Genomic DNA, 13335 nt, shown 5'->3' with positions numbered 1-13335 from the left:
AGGTGTTATTATGCCTTCCACTTATGTTTATCGACTATCTAAATTTATATTATTTGATCTTAAATATCATTTCTATAAGTATTTTATTAATAATCTGCTAATCTATTAGCAATGTTATTTCAAAGTTTATATATGCCTATTTCAAATATTTATATTAATGTACTGTTTAATTAATACTGATGCAAGCTAAAACAATATTTATATTTAATTGTACAAGCATTGTAAACACCTTTTAATGAAAGACATTCACACTAGACAGTTCACAGGACACTGTAAAGGGACACAGCAAATAATGCTACAGTCGCTCACAGAATCTTTATTTTGGTGTAGTAAGATTTTGATGTTGTGTATAGCTCAAACCGAAGGGAAGTTGTTAACTGCGCCTCACAGTATAACATGACACGGCAAAAATGTTAAATGATTCCAATTTACGTTCAATAAAACGGAATACTTTGAATCAGAAAAAGATATCGATTAAGACGCGTAAACCATCAGACTTTCTCTGCAAAAGGCCTAAGTTCACGGTATATTAACGGATTTAACGCTAGTGACGCAGCGTTTAGTATTAAAATGTCTTAATAGGAGATCGCGTACTATATTTTTTTTATTGCCCGTGTAGGCAGATGAGCATACGGTCCACCTAATGGTGAGTGGTTACCATCGCCCATGGACTTCAGCAATGCCAAGGGCAGAGCCAAGCCGCTGCCTACCGTTAAGCACTCTCCACAAGCCTCGTTTGAATAAGGACATGTCATAGCGTTCGGGAAACACCGTGGAGGGAAGTCTATTCCAAAGCTTGATGGCGCGTGGCGAAAAAGATCTCTGAAAGCGCTCTGTGGACGAACGCAGTGGCTCCAGGTAGTATGGATGAACTCTACTCCGGTGGCGAGCGATGCTATGGTAAAAACGAGATAACACAATAATTCCTCAGCCCACTCCCCATAAAATATGCGATACAAAATACAGAGGGAACCGAAATCCCTCCGCAGACCCAGAGGTTATTCTGCGAGTGATTTCACGACGAAGGAATAAATTCGTCTAATGAAGAGAAAACCTCAGTCAAACATGCGTAATAAAGGTCGGGCCCGCCATGTCGATTGTTCGTCCTTGAAGCAATCGTGCAATATGATTTTAAGAGTAGGATTGGAGGACAAATGAGTCTTAAAATTGAGAGTAGGACTAATTTGTATCGAATACGCACTGATTAATGTTCTCATGACTGAGCAATAAAGTCTTATTCCTAACTAGCGACCCGTCGCTTCGGAAACTGTATTTTATTATTGATTTCTCCACTATTTAATGGATGTTATTATACATATAAACCTTCTTCTTCAATCACTCTATCTATTAAAAAAACCGCATCAAAATCCGTTGCGTAGTTTGAAAGATTTAAGCATACACAGGGATATAGGGACAGAGAAAGCGACTTTGTTTTGAAGAATCGATTGAAGAATATTCATCAAGTTATGGAAGTGAGCTGCAGTTAACACCGCCCTGATGTCTGACTGTAACATCTATCGCGATACTATGGGTATTGCAATTATCAAATTTCACGTCAGTAGTTTCAGTCGTGTTCAATCGTTTGCAGTGAATCACAGTAAATGTGTATAAATGTGTGTAAATCAGAATAGCGATTATTAGGCTTGCCAGCCTTGATGCACGGATTTGCAGAATATTCATGTTCATTTACGACGGACGAGGCAAAAAAGCTTTGTCTTTTAAAATAACAGAAACACGAGAAATTCGGTTTGATCTGTGTTTTAATCGACAAATGAATTGAAGTAAAAAAGAAAACCGAATTGCACTATCGAAAATTACAAAGAAATCTTGAAGTTCTTGCTTGTAATTTTTTTTTCGATGTTCCTTCGCGCACAAATATTCGTGCCGACCACACAATGACACCGCGTCCCAGATATTCCCTTGATAGTTCGAAGAACCCACAACATTGTTCGCTATTAACTTTCAGTTTTTCAAATCAAATCAAATCAAATTTTTTTATTCAACATAAATGAAAGTAAATACTTGTTGAATGTCAAAAAGAACTACCGCCAATTCACAAGAACTAGCCTCCGTCCTGAGAAGAACTGGCAAGAAACTCAGCGGGCATGTCTTTTTTTTAGATATTAGATTTTTTTTAAATATTCTTTTTTACAAGAGGTATTGTAACGTAACAATTATTGCAATATTGAAATGCCCGGAGCGAGCGACTCATTTTCAATTGAAACACTTATTTTAGTAATTTTAATTTAAGTATAGTGTGAATATCTGCTGTTGTGTTTCAATAAGGAAATCGAAGTAAATATTATCAGCGACTGTAGAAACAGTTACATGGTTTCCCATATATGTATGTACATTTTTCATGAAATGTCATATTAATGCTATTTATGTAGGATACAGTCAGTTATCGTCTCTTCCTTTGGAGAGCGGTAGATTGACAGTTGCGAGAAATAGCGTAATAAGATCATTCGGGCTGGAGGCACAGATCAGAGAGAAACGTTTCGTCATGACTTGGCGGATCGCTAAATCGGCTCGCCTTTTAATCCGGAGGCTGTCGGAAGCACGCTGCTTTTTTTTTCTTCCTACCTAAGCTGAGAGCCTTGAGAGGCTATTTCAGCGTAACCTTAACTAGTAGGTGAGCTCGCGGGGCTCAAACCTGACGACGTTGCTAACACGAACCCTAGCAAGAGTCGTGCTTCGCGGAATCTACCACCGGATCGGAAACGCGACCCACTGAGAGGATCTGTCGAGAAACTCAACGGGCTGTGTCTGTGGGTTAATTTACTCGTCGAGCCCTTCGTCGCTGCAATGATGAAGGCTGGCAAACCTAAAACTGACCGTCACTGACTTGATTTTGATTGTGATACCCATGGTGGTTGATGTGAAATTCAGACAGCAAGGTCTCGGGCTGTGGATGTGATTTTTAAGCGTTTTCGGTGTCGTCGAAATTTACGAACGCTTTTGCGCAATTTTTTAAAATTATTAATCGAATAAAAAAATAACTATATACACTTTACGCACTTTTATGTATTTAGTGTTTAAAACGAATTACTAAATATTATATTACGTATTCTTTATCCCACCGCTGGGCATGTTACCTCACTATTTTTAATTAGTGTGCCATAGTTTTTTTTAAGTAAATTGTTGTACTGTAACGATTTGTTTAGTGTTTGTTAACAATCTTGATATCTTTTATTTGCTGCTAATATTATTTATAGTTTATCGAAGTCTGTATCTTTGTGTTTAAAAAATTGGTTAAGTGTTGAAAAATTAAACATTAATACTTACATTTTACAAACGCAGTATATTTGTACAATTTTTATGTTTAATTAATGTTAAGTGAGATGTCTTTGAAGCCAATGTAATAATATAAATACCTAATTTATTAGCCTAGTGTTTATAGTTTTTGTTTTTTTTTTTTTCAATTTTGCCAAAACCTTGATGTACCTATATAAAATTATGATTTACGTGTGTTTGTGTATCGTTGTCAGATTTGGCATATTTTTTAAAATTAAATTTTAATTTTACAGTTTTGAACACTAAAATTATTTTTATAATTTCTTTTGACATTACTTAAAAAAAGTTGTATTATTTTTAATATTTTTAAAATTTTAGTTATGTATCAGAACAAATTACTTTAAGCTCACTCAAATTACTCACTTTAAGCTTTTGTTTATGACATTATTTGAATTACTTGAATTCATTTCTTACACATAAGATGTATTCTACCATCTACTTTTGGTTAACATTGGGAATAAAAAACGTTGTTTGAATATAATTACTACATTTAACGTTTTTAAATTTTCAAAAAATCTTGTACCATACAATAGTTAAATAAGTATTGAAACTTTTTTTCTTAAAATAATCTGTACGTGTGAGGAAAGTGATACCGTTCTCTTTGGCCATTTTTTTTCTTTTATCACTCAATGAATTCTGTCTTTTCGTCTATCTAAATAAAAATTTTAATTTAGAATATTAATACGCTCTTATTTCTCAAGCCAAATGAAATACGTGGTTTGTTGCACATTTTCTTTAAAAAAACCCTGTTAATGATAATTTAAAATGTTAATCTTTTCATCCAGTGATTTCTACTGATATCAGGTTGATCCTGTAACGTCTCGACCTATTTAAATTATACAAAAAAAAAACACCCGTAACTTCTTTTAATTTATTAATTTACTATCAAATATTTTTTTATCACTTTCCTTACATATGAATAAACTTTTGAATTTGTATACTTTCTTAAGACACGAACCATACCACACTAGTGTGATGCGTTTATTATTTCACTCGATTTAAATAACACACTTATTAATTGAATAAATTATTAAAATTCAAAACTTGTTTCAATTACCAAAACCTTTGGGTCATTTAAGCGAATCGGGTATAGAAAGTTAGACAATATTTAGCGAAAGCTTGTGAAGCAATCACAACAGGCTACATGATAATTCTTAAAAATACGTGAGATATACTGCAATGCTTCCGTAACTCATAAATTATTAACATTTAAAGAATTTAAAACAGATAGTGTCTTAGAGTACTAATAAAACTATCCTAATTAGTTTGTTCCTAAATAACGCGCCTAAAGAACTGTACATGTATACACTTAAAACATAAAGAACATGTGGCGGTAACCATCACAGAACACAAGATGTTTGACACAAGCCTGAATCTCGCTAAAGACATTTTCAAGATAAGCTTGCATATTCAAGTTCCGAACAACAACCTTAGGAGCGTCGTTCTACCGAGCAATATCACCTGCTCGGTGGAAGATCTTGCCTTTGTCGTATACCTACAAACATAATTCGGAAACTGAGTTTCCTGTGCAATGGTCGATAAACACTCATAATACCTCTAGTCTTGGAGACTATAGCTTGAACGCTGCATCGTTAAAGTACCATTTTACCATACTACCATTCTACCATACTACCATTCTACCATACTAACATTCTACCATACTACCATATCCGTTTCAAGAAGAACAACTTGTATGTAGCCCTTAATTAATCCCCGCAGACGGTATCACGGCTGTAAGAAGAGCTTTCTTCTGATTCAATCGAGCGTTGTTGTATGACGACAAATACAGCTTACGAAAAAAATTGTATAAAAAAGTTTGTTGAATACCTAAATGTATGTAGTGGTAGCTGTCATACAACAGAAGATTACTCGTATTGACATATCTAAATCCCACTAACAACATTTTCAAGATAAGTTTGCAAACTACGAACCATAATATTCGGACAGTCAGTGTACCGAGCAATTCCACCCGCCAAGTAAAAAAAAACAAAAAACAGTCGTCTCACAGCAAGCCAGTATCGCAGGCTAAACAGTATACATTCTACTCTGTCAAGAAAGTATTAGGGAAAGATCAATATAATCAATACACAAAATATTAGTAAATCATACAAATTTATTTTATTTCCTCAAAGTATGCTCCTTCGGAAACGATACACTTCCGCCAACGAACAATCCAATCACCAAAACATTTTTAAACACATTTTCCGGAATCGAGCTCAGTTCTCGCCGCGAATTCTTCTTTATGTCTTCTATCAAATGAAAACGGGTGCTACGAAGTGATATTATGAGTTTATAAAAAAGAAAAAAGTCGGCTGGAGCCATATCTGGTAAATAAGATGGTTGGTTGAAGATATTTGCTGAGTTTTTGGTCAAAAATTCGTTCACAATAATAGTCTTGTGCGTGGAAAGCGCATTATCGTGGTGCCAAAACCAAGAATTTTATAACCAAAATTGTGGCCTCTTATTCGAATTTGCTCTCCTAAACGCTGTATAACCCTTTAATTATATTATTCATTTACCGTTTAACTTTCCGACGAGAATTCCGAATGCACAACACCGCGATATTCAAAGAAAACCGTCAGTTACAGACCTTTAAAACCTAGCAGAGCGTGGCAAGTCTTCCATAACATCTTGACTGCTTTTGAACGTTTTGTGCCACTCATTAGCACGTGTTTTCGATAAAATGGATTCACCGTAAGCCTTCTGTAACATTTTCAGTGAATCCGAATACGAAATTATTTTGGCGATGCAAAATTTAAGATAAACCCTTTGTTCGATCTTTCTGTCAATTATAAAATTCGCAATACACACTACATATTATATATAGCACTATAATCTTAAATAACGGATGCTACTCGAACTTCGCGCCAAAATGAAAAATAGTTGTGCCAGTCTAACAACAACAACAAAAAAAAAACAAAAAATAGATTTAGGAACCATGAAAAAAATCATTCATTCCCGATACTTTTTTGACTGAATGTACTATACCACTAATGTGTATTAGGTATATGTAATAATATAGAGAGTGGTACGTAGCAACTGGATAGATTTCCGTCAGCAGGAAATTGGCAATCTCCTTCCCTATCTAAGTGGAATAAATTTTGAATGTCACGTATAACTTCTCAAAGCATTAATGTCTATAAAAGTTTAATCTTGAAGACAACGATGACAGTGATGACGGAGACGTAAAATATTACAGCAATAGAATAATAAACGTTTGTTTTTTTTTTGTTCTAATGGGCAGACAAATCTCACGGCTCGCCTGGTCTTAATCTACATTACCACCTTGAAACCAAAAGTCGAATTTTCAATAATTTTGCAAGGTTCAGTCTTTCAAATGTAGCGGCAAAAGTAGCTCGTATAGTGTTACCTATCTGTGCGAGCTTGTAAAACACAATAGAACCAATAAACTCAAAAACAAACCCTAAAGGCTTGAAATAAAGTTTCAATTGAATTAGACGCAAGACGTAATTCGCATTTAAGTAATAAAAAGAAAAAAGAAAATTAGAAACACTAGAAATATAATATCGATCACTAATAACTATGCAGTGAAATTCTAAGTACCGCTAATGCCTTTGGCACCAACTTTTTCACTTTCTAAAAATTTTCATCTGTTAGAAGTAAAGCGAATTTAATAAACATGAGATTTTGAATTTGTAATTCATTGATTTGTTCGGTTTGTAATCTATCAGCGTTATTGTGTTTTAAACACTTTTATATTTTAATGCACATCAACTGTGGACAACAAATCTCACTTTGGACTAAATAAAATGTACGAAACATGGGCGTTTTTTTTTTATTTACCATTATTTGCTTCATTTCTTTTCTCGTTTCAGATATGCTCCAGTCTTTACTACAACCGAGAGAAAATCAGCGATGTAAGTACACTTTAGTCAATCCTTAACTAGGGCCAGATAATTCACTACAAAATTGAACTAGGTCAATTTCTTTTGTATCAACATCCATCCAATAAGCTCAAAACAATGGTCTATGCCTTTATAGGGTCGAAGTCATGGTAGATTATCACGGTACTGACCTGTTTTCAACTATTGAAAAAAAAATTTTTGATAAGGTATTTACAACTCCTGAAATTATTGAAAATTCGCTTCTGTCTATTAATAATTGTCCCATTACGTATCACTATGTTGTAGAATTTAGTAATGGGAAATGTTATCTATGACATCGAAATAACATCAACACTAGGAACAGAGTTGTGAGTTCTAAATATCTGAGAACACATACTCCACGTTGTAAAGATCCTTTGAAAAATATATACATCTCAGCGTTCGGTTCAGATCTGTCCCAGCTCACCAAAGAACCTCAGTAAGTCCTGCTAATTTTTGCTTTAACAATCGAAATTTTCGTAAAATCGATCCGTCTACGCTGAAATGAGTCGTATTAGATTCTCGTGAATTCCGTAAATGTCTCCGCCGTCTTTATAGCGTATTCGTGCTATTATGCTAATGGCAGTTTTGTGATTTTACGTTGGTCTTCGACGACTGTAGATTAAATTGCTTTGTTTGCTGGTTTAGTATTTGTGCAGTAAGAGATCAATTAGCTTATGTTCTACGGGCCTTTCGTTTCTTGGGTACAATGATTCGTATATTTGTTTTAATTTTTTCGTTATTTGTGTTCTGACAACGCTTTCTTTTGCAATTGCTTTCTTCACCAATTTTATATTTGGAGCGATATGTTACTCTCGCTCCAGAATGTAAGGTACATAAATCCGAAGTTGACCAGTTTCTCGGAGTCAGTCGACTTGACTCTTTCTCTGGTTGATATTTATTCGTAAATCACACCCCCTTAGAGTAGACAAGGATGATGACGTGTATGTGTGACGTATGAGCCTGGATGGATGTTGTACAGCCAAGATGATCGGCGCGATGCCAGCAGTGGCCGTGCGGCATGAACGCCGGCGCAATGAGAAGAGGGGCGGAGGCGCGGTGGGGCGGCGGCCCTCGCAGCTGCCCTTGCAGCTCGGACGAGCCCCGGATGTGGACCCGACACCCTCGCCAGTGCACCATCGACTGAGGAACGAGCTCTACGTATGCGGCAAGGTACGCTAGAATGACATAACCAAATTTTTTTTTTATTGCTTAGGTGGGTGGACGATCTCGCAGCCCACCTGGTGTTAAGTGGTTACTGGAGCCCATAGACATCCACAACGTAATTGCGCCTCCCATCTTGAGATATAAGTTCTAAGGTCTCAAGTATAGTTACAACGGCTGCCCCACCCTTCAAACCGAAACGCATTACTGCTTCACGGCAGTATTAAGCGGGGTGGTGGTACCTACCCGCGCGGACTCACAAGAGGTCCTACCACCAGTAATTACGAAAATTTATAATTTTGCGGGTTTCTTTTTTATTATACGATGTTATTCCTTCACTGTGGATGTCAATCGTGAACATTTGTTGAGTACGTATTTCATTAGAAAAATTGGTACCCGCCTGGGATTCGAACACTGGTGCATCGTTCAACACGAATACATCGGACGTCTTATCCGTTAGGCCACGACGACTTCGTGAGAAGTCGCTACAATGACGTGAATCTCATTTCTGAAACGCCACAGATGAACTAACAATATTGTACATTGAGTACATTAATATTGTTAATTATCTTTTTTTTTGCAACAATTACACAAACAAACTTCAATTCGCAATCTCCAAAAGCTACGAAGCGTTATTCTAAATGTTTTAATTGGAACAAGTAAAATTGATAATCAAATAAACTATTTCAACACACGGTGATCCATTTTATAACATCAACTAGCGACCCGCCCTCGCTTCGCTTCGGAAACATTAAAACACACATGAACCCAAAAAAAAAAAAAAAATTAAAAAAAGTAGCCTATGTTCATCAGGGACAATGTCGGCTAATAATGGAAAAAGAATTTTTCAAATCGGTCCAGTAGTTTCGGAGCCTATTCGAAACAAACAAACAAACAAATCTTTCTTCTTTATAATATTAGTAGGGTAAAGCCGAGATAGATGCCCCACTTTTTGAAATAGTCATGTAATTTTGAAAATATTAATTTTATACGAATAATTTCTATTAATGTAGTTAGCTCAATCCTTTATGTTTAATTAATATATTTTTTTTTTAACCTATCAAATACAGATTTTGCAGAAATTCGTTTTTCGTAGAACCTTTTTTTGGAGGATAGATGCCTACCTGTATGGATAGTTGCCCCACCAAGAAAATACTGAGTAGGATAGATGCCTGCAGTGCAGGATAGATGCCCTTTATATCGTGTAAACGAAAAAACCAAACCAAATATTAAGAAGTTCTATTCCTAACAGAGCAATAATTGTCTCCAAGAAACGACCCATGTTAATAATAAAAAATATTTTGTATTTTTTAAGTCTTTGAATGTTTATAATTAATAGATAATTCTCATATGACACAAATGACCATAATTTAATTTTTAAAGCGTTAGGTAAGCGTAAGCTAAACTACAATTTTTTTAGTTTCAACATGCATTATCCTATTGTTTTATTAAATTAAATTTTACAAATATTTATTCAACAAAAATATAAACTCTTAATTGTTTATAAAATATTCACATTAAGTATCAATGTGTACATTGCAAAATCATATTTTTTTATATTAAATTAACACAATAAAGATATCTTTATTATTTTGTCCAATTGAAGTTTAACTGGATAGTGCTTTAAATTTTCCACATCTTCTACATCATTTCTGAAAAAACACGTTTCATGTAGCTGGTTCTGAAACATTAAACATTGAATCCAGTCGGATTGCGACTTCGTATTTTTATAGTTTTCAAAACATTCAATGCCGATATTATTACATGCGTTTTAGGTTTATCCCTTGGATTTCTTTAGGGGCAAATCTATTGTTTTATTTCCTTTCATTTTATAGTTAAGTGGATTATCTTCATCTTCGCTGCTTGAACTGTAAATCATTTGTTTGTGTTTTATGTTTTCGTGGCATATTTCTGCTGTATTCTGAAATGGCAGAGTATGGAGGGATAGATGCCTCTAAAGGCACCTATACCCCAAAAAATCAGGGCAACTATCCTTTGTGATAAGGATAGATGCCCAAATTTTTTGTAAATAAATTATAAACTTAATAGCATTTATTTACACCTAGATGCAGACTCAATGAACCAATATATTCACGTAGCAAAAAATAGAATGGAATTTTACACTAATTATAAAGTTATACCACGCTAAATACTAACCTTTCAATCTTTGACGTGTTTGTAAAATTCCGCGCGGAGAAAATTACGTGCACGAGGAAAACACTTCGTCACCACGCGATTGTCAAATGGTACATAAGGTATAGAGTGACTGTGGTTCCTACTTATTAAATTAATTTTTTGTCATGAGTGAGGGAAGTTAGGTTTTTAGAACATGAGGCATCTATCCCGCTGCGGCATCTATCCAGGTTTTACCCTATAGATTTAATTAAATGTCTTTGTCAAAGAGCCTTACATATCAAGTATATTAGTATAGAAGTATAGATAGACAGACGAGCATGCGGTGCTCGTGAATGAAAGTGAGCGGCGTTGTTCATGGATATCAACAATACCTAAAGCACAGCAGTGCATAGATTTTCTTAATTCATACGCATACTCTCAATATGGAAAAAATGCAAGTAAAAACAGACCTACATTTCAAACAGACACGGCATACTATTTTCTAGGGTTAAGAAGACGCGCGACGATCTATATTTTTCAGGTGGCAGCTCTTCACGCTGTCGTAGGCTTACTACTCCTCGGTATCGTGGTACTGGTGGTGGGGCTGGTACAACTGTCGCCTGGTGCGGAGGCTGCTCAACATCGATACTATTTGATGGGAGCTGGTGGTGCAATGGTAGGGGCGGGCGTTCTAGGAGCTGTGTTAAGGTAATAAAATGCAATACAAGAAATTAGTAGTTCCACTACAATGTTTATCTACTAGTTATCATCAGGGTTTGCAACTACATGGCTAGCCGACTTAGATAATGACCAACGCCAATCAATCGCGTTCTTACTAGTTCACCGGCTAGGCAGCGGCTTGGCTCTGCCCCTGGCATTGCTGAAGTCCATGGGCGACGGTAGCCACTCACCATCAGGTGGGTCGTATGCACGTCTGCCTACAAGGGCAATAAAAAAAACCATTGACAGTGTTTCAAATAATACATATCCATGACAGCATCCAGAAGGTTCGAATCGGAAATACGCATGGAAGGTGATTATGTTTAGTGTACAGGCAAAGGGGTGGGACAGACTGCGCCCAGAAAACGCGGCTTGAACATAAGAAACTACGCATACACATGTTTATTTTTATTTCGTACCTATTCTTGTAACCTCGAGGGGCTATACTAGATTTGCAGAATGAGTAGGTGAGCTCACGGGGCTCAAACCGAAAGTGTTGCTAACACTGGCCTAGCAAGAGTCGTGCTTCGCTAAAATCTACCACCGGATCGGAACGCGACCCACTGAGAAAATCCGGTGAGAATCTCAGTGGGCTGTGTCTATGGGTTAATTGGCTCGTCGAGCCCTTCGTCGCAAGCCACGGGTTCGACGAGGACGGTGACCGGTGTAAACTTATTGAAAGCTGTCTTTAACCATTGTTCATAGCTTACATAATTTTATAAGGACGTTATGATCTACCCGTCCGCGAAAAGCCGAAATAGCCCCCTAGGCTACCAGTTTTTATAACAGGGTAAGCAGTCATAGCTATGTACCAAAGACGTCCTGAACAGGATTCGAAGCCCTCTGGTACAAAAGTCAGCCATTAACGACTAGACAAATCACTAACAATAACTAAGGCCATAATATTGACAACCAAGTTGGATGCTTAGATGGGTGGACGAGCCCACCTGGTGTTAAGTGGTTACTGGAGCCCATAGACATTTACAACGTAAATGCGGCACCCAGCTTGAGATATAAGTTCTAAGGTCTCAGTATAGTTACAACGGCTGTCCTACCCTTCAAACCGAATCGCATTACTGCTTCACGGCAGAAATAGGCAGGGTGGAGGTAGGTACCTACCCGTGCGGACTCACAAGAGGTGCTGCCACCAGTAAATTAGCGTTTCGGAACAGACATTCTAACATGTTGTACCGAACTGACAAACGTTCATGAACTAACTTCCAAAACTTCAATTCACATAATCACTGAAACCAATTATTATTGTAGCAGTTTCTAGAAGCCACGTGGCGGCCTCACGCCGACAGCCTGACCTTTGCGTATTCCGATTACTGAACACTTAATTAGGTAACCGCTAAATTTGATCAGACGCTTAGTTCACGTTGTTAATATATAGAGGCCCTTTTGTTACATAGACTCACAATATAGACAGAATCGATCGAGATTTTAAGGAATGGCACAGATTAACCTCGGGAAACATGCTATTTGTCTCGAAGAGGTTAAGACTCGGTCAATTTGGGCCTGGACGACACTTTTGATAGTCTTTCATGGGTCTTAGGTTCGCTCTCTATATAGAACCTTCTAGGAGAAACAGAGTTCATCCCTGCAACTTGGTACCGCTGTGATTTTCAGGAAGAACGATCTTTTCCCATGCGGTCGCTCATCCCACTATTGAATACCGGTCTCCATGCGATATAAAGTGTTGTCCATAAAATCTAAAATGCTCACGAAAAGTTATTTGACTATGATTTTACGAAACTGCTTGTCTGTTTTCAGATACGTATGCCTTCACTGGTACAACCGCAAGTTCCAAGAGGAGGACCCTGAGCAGCCGGAACCGGCCGGTCACAAGAACGGCGTGAGCGTGGTCGACAACCACCCCGACAAACACGACAAGCACGAGAAGAAACTGAAGACCCAGGTCAGCGTGAGTCGCGACATAGACCTCATGAAGCAGCAGTCCGCTGCAAGCGATGCTTAAATGACCAATCATGATGGGGGTGTCTAAACTCTTGAGTAGTTCAGTTCCATTTTTTACATTCACTTTCATATTACTTGCTCAACGATTGTGGTCATGTTAGTTTGTCTGATCGACTAAAATCAAGGACAATCTTCCGTCTACTATTTGGCAGGACAAGGGTAATGGAGAGATTGATCCAGT

This window comes from Bombyx mandarina, chromosome 17, assembly GCF_030267445.1.
Source record: "Bombyx mandarina strain Sakado chromosome 17, ASM3026744v2".
Lineage (NCBI taxonomy): Eukaryota > Metazoa > Arthropoda > Insecta > Lepidoptera > Bombycidae > Bombyx > Bombyx mandarina.
The sequence above is the reverse complement of the archived record's forward strand: the minus strand, read 5'-3'. Positions refer to the sequence as shown.